Genomic DNA, 9406 nt, shown 5'->3' with positions numbered 1-9406 from the left:
TCTTCCCAGCCAGGCGCAGCGGTTCAGCTCACCTTTGCTTTTCCACACTTGAAGGGCCTCGCTGTGGGCGGTTGCTGCCGTGTCCTGGACTGCCAGTGGTGACAGCAGGAGTCCCCAGAGCATGACATTTCTTCCTGAGCAATCTGGTAGTTTAGAAACCTTAATTGATGAGCACACATGCGGCCGATGACGGTGATGATGTCTCATCTTAAATAGCAAACTGGGGCTGCGGTAGCACTTTTAATCAACAGCCTTACCAGCCAAACTTGACGTTAGGATCTCCTGATGTGTAATAAATGTACACTCCTTTCTGCAGAAGCAGGAAGGATGGTGAATTTTTATAGAAATATTTATTTGTATACACAGCTTTCTCCTGCTTTAGGCAGACATAGCTCTTCATCTGTGTGTAGGTATATGCCGAAGGTTGTAAAACAAGCTGCAGGCTTTACATAAATTGTGTGCAATTGATCCATCTTAGTGCCAGGATTAGGGCTCGAGGGGGCCTAACACCAAGCTGTGGCCACATCCTATTGGAAGACATTACTTTGCACTCTAAATTATGTAATGGAAAAAATGTTGGGATGAAATGGCAAATTTAGAGCTTGCGTGCAGCTCTTAAGGAAGACAATGGAAGCTGTGTGAAAGAAATTTGGCTCCCAATTAGGAAGAGGCATTAGTTCCCATGTCTCCATTGTAGGACCTGCGATGGTATTACTTAAATTATTGAGCAGGGCTGTTTGGTGTGATAATGCGAAAGCAATTCTTCATTACAGGTCCATGTTGCAGGGTCTGTGCTGTTGCCTCTATGTTATAAGTATAGGCCACTTTGTTTTTTCTTCAGCATCATATAAATATTTGGGTTGGAAAGAAGCTCTGGTCTAACCTCTGGCTCAAAACAGGGCTAGTTTCAAACCTTGCCCGGCTGAGTTTTGAGTGTCTCCAAAGACGGAGATTGCACAACCTGTCTGGATGTTCAGTCCAGTCCCTAAATACTGTCACTGTGAATACTACCATTATTACTTGCATCTTGTCAGACTTCCCCTCGCTGTGACTCGTGACTGTTGCGGCTTGTCCTTTCATCATACACCTTTGTGAAGCATCTGCCTGCTCTGTGACCCCGCTCTGGTGGCTGGAGACTGCAGTGACGTCCTTCCTGCCCTCTGTCCTAGCCCAAAAATGCCATTTCCACAGCCTGTCTTCATACATTGCTCTGGCCCCCCAACCACACCAGTGGCCCCCCTCTGAATCCCTCCAGTTTGTCAACATCTCTCTTGTCTTTCAGTGGCAGAATTGGACATAATTACCTGCCTTAGCCTTAATTTTGGGGTAAAAGACCAACAGACAATACTTAAATTGTTCGATTTAGTACTTTTCAGGGACAATAACACAGATCTTGAAATGTGACAAGCATCAGAGGCAGGAAACTTTATCACACCCAGAGGGCTGCACATGCCATAAACAATAAATTCAGAGGAACAATAACACTTGTCTTTTTTGTACCTCCTGCTTTTACATCAGCTAGTCAGAAGGAGGAAATCCGAGACACAGTGGAGGCATCCCTTTTCTATCCAACCAGAAAATAAAAGGATTAGGTTTTATTTTTTTTGACAAGATTAAAATTATGGAATGTCATGTCAGTTTTAGTTAAGAAAAATGCCAGTCTCTGATGATGGGCTAGAACAGTGAGATATAAGATATTAAGCTTCAGTTACAGCGTTGATTCTTTCTGGGCGATGTCACTTGGCTTTTATATTCATGCTTCACTGTGCACTGTGAACATCATGTGCTCTGAAGAATTAACTGAGCCACCCTGAAGCTAGATTTTAAAGGATACCAGATGGTATGTTCAATGCATGTGGTAAGCTTTTATATGCTTTTCCCCTATGGCCAATCACTGACTGATAATTTATTTCAAAACTCTCATGAAATAAATCACTTTGAAAATGACGCTGTCTCTAGTTAATAAGTGCTCTTTCTCAAGGCAGAGGCTTGTTGCCATGAAGATAAAATGATAAAACTGGTTCAAAGTGCATTGGGATGGCAAATGCGCCCTATCGGGGAGATGAGGTAAACTGGATTGAACTGGGAAGGAGGCATGGCTGCCTGCTTGTTGTGAAATTATGAGCAAGTGAACTGTCATTAAAGACGCTTCGACAGTCACTTAGGTACTAACACACGGGATTGCTGTGATAAGGAATGAATTTTTTGGGTACGTTTTCTTTCCACGACGGTGGATATGTAGAGCCCTGCTCTTGTGTCAAGCTACTGTGCGAGTTTGTTTTCAGATTTTGGAGCTAGTGATTATGTCTGGCAGCAGAAGACAGAGCTCTGGCAGCAGAAGATGGAGCTCTCTTCACTTGTTCTTTAGTGAATAAGAAGTAGAAAATTCCTCTTTGTGTGACACCAGTGAAACCCACCTCATCATCTGTCCTTCTCCCCATCCCCAAAGGGAGAACCACGGTTCCCCTGAGGGATCTAAACCTTTATCATCTCCTTTCTGTCCTCTCCTTCCCCCTTCCTCTGCATGCCCAGTCCCAGACTGGTTCCCAGTGCAGTGTTGCAATCCTCACAGCCTCTCAATGAGTTTTGTGACATTTGCTGTTTGGCTTACAGCCACGGCTCCGACAGGCAGATGATAATATGAAATTATGGCCCTTCATTCTCTGAAGGATCATGTTTTCAAGTGCTCACTGCTGTGGAGGCAAGCTGGAAAATTTCTTTATTTCAAAAGCTTGAAGAGCAAAAGGCAAATAAAAGGACCCCTTATTTATTTCACTCTTATTTTGCAATTGTAAATGAAGCTCTTTTTCTGGAGAGGGAGAAGGAGGTGAGGAGTAGCTGGCTTGTGGAGGCTTTGGCCTGGCAATGAGGGCAGAGTTGATTTTCATGTAGCCCAGATTCTCTAATGGATATAAACGTGCATAGGCACACACAGAGTCCTGGTGGAGAAACTTAAGAATAGTCACAGTGGGACAGACCAAAGGTCCAGCTGGCCTCCAGTCCCGTGTGACTGTGGGCAACACCAGATCCTTAGGAAAAGGAGAAAGACAAGAAATGTGGAATGATTCTCCCCTTGCAAAGCCTGCAAGCCCCTGACAATCCTCTGTGGTTACATCTGCATCCCCCGTAGCTGGAGACCCACTGCAGGCAAGGCCAGTGCTGTGTGAAGGTGCTGTCTGTGCCATGGGGTACTTGCTGGGTTATATTTGTGATCCCCTGAGCGGCTTCTAGCAGGAGGAATGTGCCTGGGTTGCTAAATCTCAGTCACTTAGTTCTTCATCACTTCCCTACAATGCCATTTGTGGCTGTGTCTTTCTGCCTCATTTTATCTTTTTGTGCAAAGCAGTTGGGATGCGTTTGTTCCTTGAGAGACACTTCTGTGCTCGGGCACTTCTCTCTGCAAACCCTCCGAGGGCCTTTGAGATCTCCAGTTTTGTACAGCCACTGACATATGCCTTTCTGTATGTGAAATTAATTGTTCACTACCAAGTTGCTCATGTCTCTGCTCCAGATGTATATTGATGGTGTAGCCATACTGCTAAGGTCAATGATCCACTGATTGGTGCCAAAGAACACATTTACAGTCAAATGGCTTGTAGTAATTCAGGGAATGGTGCGCGTAAGGCTCATTTGAGCTTGTGAAGGATCTGTAAGTCACTGATATGACAAAGGTGCTACTGGAGGGCATGTGATGAATTACTGACATCAGTGTTCAGTATAAAATACTGTGTGGAAAGTGTTACATCCAGCACTGATCCATCTGCACTGGCCATCTGACCCAAAATCCTCCAGATGAAGACCCAAGTCGATGCTCACCTGTTCATTTCAGTAGTTGTAGGAATCTTGCAGCATGGGGGTATTTTCCCTCAACATTTCTATTGGGGAGAACTGGGACAGACAATTACCAGGCACCTGGTGCAGCTGAGGGAGTTTAGTCCATTCCAGGACTAAAATTTTGTGTCTTACCTTTACCCTTGCCACTCCATGGCTGCAATTGCCTTGTCAGTTTTGGGCTACCCCATCAAAAGAGCCCGAATTTCATCCACTGCAACTTTAATACACTCAAATCTTGTCTTATCAGCCAGTAGTCATTTAATGCTCTGAGAAAATCTGCGGGAATAACACCCATGTCATTCCTCCTCCTTCTCTACAGCTTTCAGGCCCTGATTCAGCAAATAGCTGAAGTGCCCTGCTGAAGTGGTGCCTTTTAGTTGCTAATTCCATGCAAAAATGCCCTGAGAATAAAGCAGTTTTCATGACCACTGTTAAGAATCTGCTTCCTTCTTTGGGTCTTATTTTTCCATCAGCCTGCTGGAAGAGTACAATCGGAAAACAGATTAGCCCAGGAAAGACTTCTGAACTAATAAACATACCGCAAATACATTTCTTAGTCATGTTTTAGGTCAATTGGATTTGTCAAGTCGATTGTCAGCCAAGTATGAAGGATTCCTATAAATAAATGAGACTTAAATATTTTTAATATCTGTCTGACAGAGCTTTAAAGTGCAAACGTGTCTGGAATTAATTGAAGTTGGGATCATTTCAAGCAAGAGTCATTAAAAAAAAAGAAAAGAAAACAAACATTTGAACTTTTTAACCTTGGGGTTGTTTCCAGCCACATCCCTAGCAATGATAATAGATTCAGAAAATTCCATGAAAATCTCTATTCTTTGGACTCTTGAGGCATTTAGCATAATGTTCTCAGTTCCTCTTCTCTTTTATGAAAACAGGAAGAAATTATGCAGGGTAGTAGCTGTTTAAATACTAGAAAGTCTCCCTGGGGAGAATTACAGACATTTCAGTGATAAATTGGAAGTGAGATAACGGAAGGTTTGGAATGAGCCTGATCCAAAGTTCATTTCGGAGCTTCCTCATTGATTTCGGGGCTTTTTGTATGAGGTTTGAGATGAAAAAGTCTCAGCCTGGCTGAGTTTGGGTGAGAGGTTTGTCTTTGTGCAGGTTTACCCTGGGGAGTTCCCACTGAAGCAGGGCAAAAAAAATGTTAATCCAACACTGGACTTTTTTTTTTTTATGGAAGTCCTACGTCCAAACTTTATCTTCCCAGCAGCCAGGGTGCTCTTCTCCCCACCAGACCAGAGTTTTGTAGCTCTGGGCTGTATGAGCAGGCATGGTACCTTATCGCAGTTGTCCCTGCCTGGGGGCAAGCGCTACTCCTGCCTGTAAATGTAATATTGTCTGAAGAAACAGATTTCAAATCCCCACTGTAAGCTCTCCCAACCCCCCAGGGGTGAATGCATCCTAATTAATTAGCAGAAATACTTCTCTATATAGTCATTTAGAAAGGAAAGGAACTGACTATTGTGATAAAGTACATTGTGAAACATGCTGGGCTCCACTTTAACAGTATCACGGGGATCTGAGGACATAATTGCCTTGTTAGTTCGTGCTCCCCAGGGCTGTGCTGGAGGCAGTTTAGCAGAATGGGCACTTAAAAACTGCCTCCAGCAAACTCCGCTCCCTGCTGCCTGCTTTCCCAGGTTCCCTGTTGCCTTTGTTCAGCTTGGCAGGAACTCGTTCTCCTCCTCCTCCTCCGGAAATTCCTGTCCTTTTGATTCCCCATCCCATGACTGCTGCCCCGGACTTGGTTAGTACCACCACCACAGAGCCTCCTCCCCTCCACCACCTCCCCTGGATTCATATATTGTTTCCCATTTTATGCTTGGACTTGAAATTCTTCGGGACATAGAGCATCTCCTTGTTTTAGTTTTGAGGTTAGCAGTGTCAAGCTACTATTGCAATACAAATAACGAAGAGGAATAACACTTCCTCGCTAATATTTCAGCCCAACAGTATTTCACCAACCAGGCCGGTTGGTGACCTGAGAGAACCAGTCTCGTTCTGGGCTGTGTCACACTCCTTCCTCGGCACTACTTTAGCTAAACACGTTCTGGGAAAACAACAAGATGTGCTGCCAAAATAGCAGAAAGAACCAACTCCCCAAACAGGAGACCTTCCCCCAGCTCCACTATTTGAACTGCAGGTTTAATGAAGTAACAGGAGGTAAAAAAAACAAGCGCAATGTTATTTAAACTTATGAATAGCTCCTAATCGCACAAATTTTTTCTAAGGAACAAGTCGGTAGCAAGGATTGTGGGATCAGGCTCCAAAACAATTATGCTGAAGTGCAGTAAAAGATGAGTGGACTCTCCCTCTCAGAAAAGATTTAACAGCCAGCACTGTAGTGGGGTCTGATACTGCTAGAAATTACTTTTATTTTAGACAAAGTATGCATAACGTGCCTGCTAAAATGTATTTTCATAATTAAAAATGAACTGTGATTGGCAAGTGAATTAAGTATACTTTTGTAGAGATCTACTCTCATTCATTCACTGATTTGCAATCAGTTGTTTGCAATGAATCTCCCCACTGTTAGAAATTAAGACGTAGTCATATTTAGATGGTAAAAACACTAGCACACAGCCATTTAGCGCCTCATTAAAAATAACTTTGTAATATTTTCACTACTAGTAATGCTTGTTTTTATTTTGAGACAAGTAAAGCACCTATTGCTGGGTTGGGCTGGCCACTGCCTGAGCTGCCCTTCCTTGAGCCATCATTGTGGCCACTGCTGGGGAAGGGGCAATTGCCAGGATGGGCTTTTGGGCCAGCCTGGCATGGCCATTCACATGTTCTATATAAAACTAGAGAAATCAGTGTAGAAGTCTGGTGTTAGAGTACAAACGAAGCCGAAGCTGTTGGAGGCAGTCAAAAAAAGAATTGTGGATGCTGGTGACAGCGTGTGATGGAGGGAGGGGCACATCTCTCTGCTTTACTTGTGCATCTCAGGTTCAGGTGGTGGATAAGCTACACTTGTGATTTCAGCTGCTGCAATATTAAATTTCACTTGCTAATGCCATATGTTATTTGTGTGATAACAAATGTGCCATTTTTAGCTCATGAAGCATTGAACGAATTTATCTGGAATAATTTCTACCCTTATGTGGCCAAACATTTGACAAACAGGGTTCCAAAATGTGCGTTGGGGAGGGCTATTTGATTACAGTGTGTGGGTGTCAAAGCAGTTAAGAGGGGGAGGAAGGCCAGTAGATTAAAGAGCAGCGGCACAACGCCTGGCTTTGTAAGTCCTTGGAAAGCGGCAACTCCAGTTCCCCAGTTTCTCTGCCTCCCCCTTCCTTCCCTTTAGGTCTTCTCCAGTCACCCTCTTCCTTTCCCCCTCAATAATCCTGTCTGCCTGGAACCACAATAAAGGAGCACATCAGATAAAGCAAGGGATTATTTACTTGCGCTTTTGCTATTAAATGGAGTACAATATCAAAGTATTCAGTGCATCCTCCTGGCTCATGTGAAAGAAAGGATCCTTTTATTCCTTGGCTGGTCTTTTGTGTACCAAGAATCTGCCGCCCACTCAGGTAATTTGTACCAACAGATCCTACCTGTGGTGGCAGATGATCCTGTCAGGAGGGAAATATCCAGCACGAACCAAGCGTTGCTCATGCGTGAGAAAGGCTGGCTGGCAAAGGGGTGAGAGCTGATTTTTCTTTGACTCACTTGGAGGAGAAAGAGGACTTGGGAAGAAGCATTTGCTTTTTTTTTTTGGCTTATCTTAATAAATACGTGTGTTCTTAGTGAATCAACATAAAAGAGTCAAAGGGCAAGTGCCTCAACTGGCTGGCATACTCAAACTCACACACTCCCACTCACTGCCACCTTAGAATATATCTTCCCCAAGAAAACGTGCCCCTATTTCCCTTTCGCGTTTGCCTTCTCTTTGGGCACGGGACCAAGATTCCTTGTGTACAAGGGCAGCAGAGCCAGCAGCATCACACCAAGATGTAATTTGGCTCGGAGAGTCTGAAAATGACAGGAGTATAGAAATGACAGGAAGTCCCCCTCGCCAACCCTGCGTTACCTTGGCGGCAGCGAGAGCTCAGGCACCTTCTAGTCTAATGCCAGCATTTTTGCTCTAAAGAGGTTGGTAAGAAAAGCCTTCAGCTTGTCCTTAGCCTCCTGCTTGCCAGGTCAAAGGTGTCCTGAAAAATGAGGAATTTCTAGGGAGGCGGAAGATCACACAGGGATATACCTCGCCCAAAACACCAGGGTGGAGATTTCCCATTCCTCCTGATGAGAAGTCATAGCCAGATACACAGAGAAAAGTCTCTGTTGCACCCTGGCACTAGGTTCCTTCCCTGGTTTATCTGTTGTCCCATATTCCCCTTTCTTGCCTCAGTTTCCCACTCAGGTTATGCTTCATGCGCTTCTCCCGGGCAGATGGCACCCTTTGCCTGTTGGAAGCACTGGATGCCTCTGGAATAACACCAAGGTGCTGATAAAGAAATTAAGTTTGGGTGGCTGTTCATTTCTAATGTGCTAAAACCATCAGAAGAAAATATCCACAAACCTGAAATGATCTGATTTTGCAACTGCGGTGGTAGAGAAAACCACGATGGCAGATTTAGTAGAGCTATTCCCTGTCCCTGCCTTCTCTCCCCCAGTATTTTCCAGAGATCTTTCCTCCTCCCCTAAGCCAGGGGACATGATGTTTCAGATGGCTCCGAACAAGTTGTACAGCAACACTGCCAGTGCTCAGATTGGTTTTTCTTGACTAAATTTGCTTGATCTTTTTTTTTCAGGCTTTGGGTATCAATTAAAAGAACACACTCTTTTGTCTTGTGTGTTGCTCCCCTACAAAATAATGAACTGTTTAATACACTAGAGGCAATTTCAAATTATCTACTTTAATGAGGAAGGTTGTGACAGAAGATTTATTACCCTTTCTGATCTGCTAATGTATTTTCCCGACCATCCCAGCAGAACCAATCACCGTATTTTCATTATACACTCTATTTTCAGGGGTTCATTAGTTGTAGACTAAAAATAACAGCGAAGGTCTCAGTCTGAGAGCTAATCCAATTTTTTTAATTAGAAACAAAATTTGATTAGACAACTTTCTAATCATAACAGCATCAAGCACCAAGACCCTTAACTGTGTGTTTTGTCCAAACTGAAATTTCATGTGACTATGCATAAAGACCTGACCTAGAAATGCAATCACGTAACTGCTACGAAGGACAGACCCAGCCTTTTCCTTAAACAAAAAAATCCCACTTTAACACAAGCCAGTGGGCTGTAGCCTATTCCAATTGCTGTAGCCTATTCCAATTGACTCGTGTTAAAAAAATAAAGGTCTGGCAACGAACCTGTTCAACTGAGACCAACTCAGAGATGCTTAGCTGATGTCTGAACACGAAACTTAAGAAATAACTAATATTATTTTTTTTCCTCCCAAAGAATTAAAAAGAAAAATAAGGAAAATAAGATGGAAGAACTCCCAGACAGCCAACAGGGCCTCCTACCTCTGAGCTGGATTCAAATCTTCATTAAGCTACCACTTTCCAGTGATGGCTTTCTGCTGGTGGGTTACACT

At 43.7% G+C, this 9406-nt stretch overlaps 1 protein-coding gene across 5 annotated transcripts in view; it reads left to right on the top strand.

Moving 5' to 3' along the window:
• The window catches only part of WDHD1 (WD repeat and HMG-box DNA binding protein 1), a 201087-nt gene that overhangs the window by 133507 nt on the left and 58174 nt on the right, over positions 1 to 9406 (top strand). The gene's annotated exons all lie outside the window — the stretch shown is intronic.

This window comes from Chroicocephalus ridibundus, chromosome 4 (genome assembly GCF_963924245.1).
Source record: "Chroicocephalus ridibundus chromosome 4, bChrRid1.1, whole genome shotgun sequence".
Classification (NCBI taxonomy): domain Eukaryota; kingdom Metazoa; phylum Chordata; class Aves; order Charadriiformes; family Laridae; genus Chroicocephalus; species Chroicocephalus ridibundus.
This window is presented reverse-complemented; position numbering and strand designations above follow the sequence as displayed.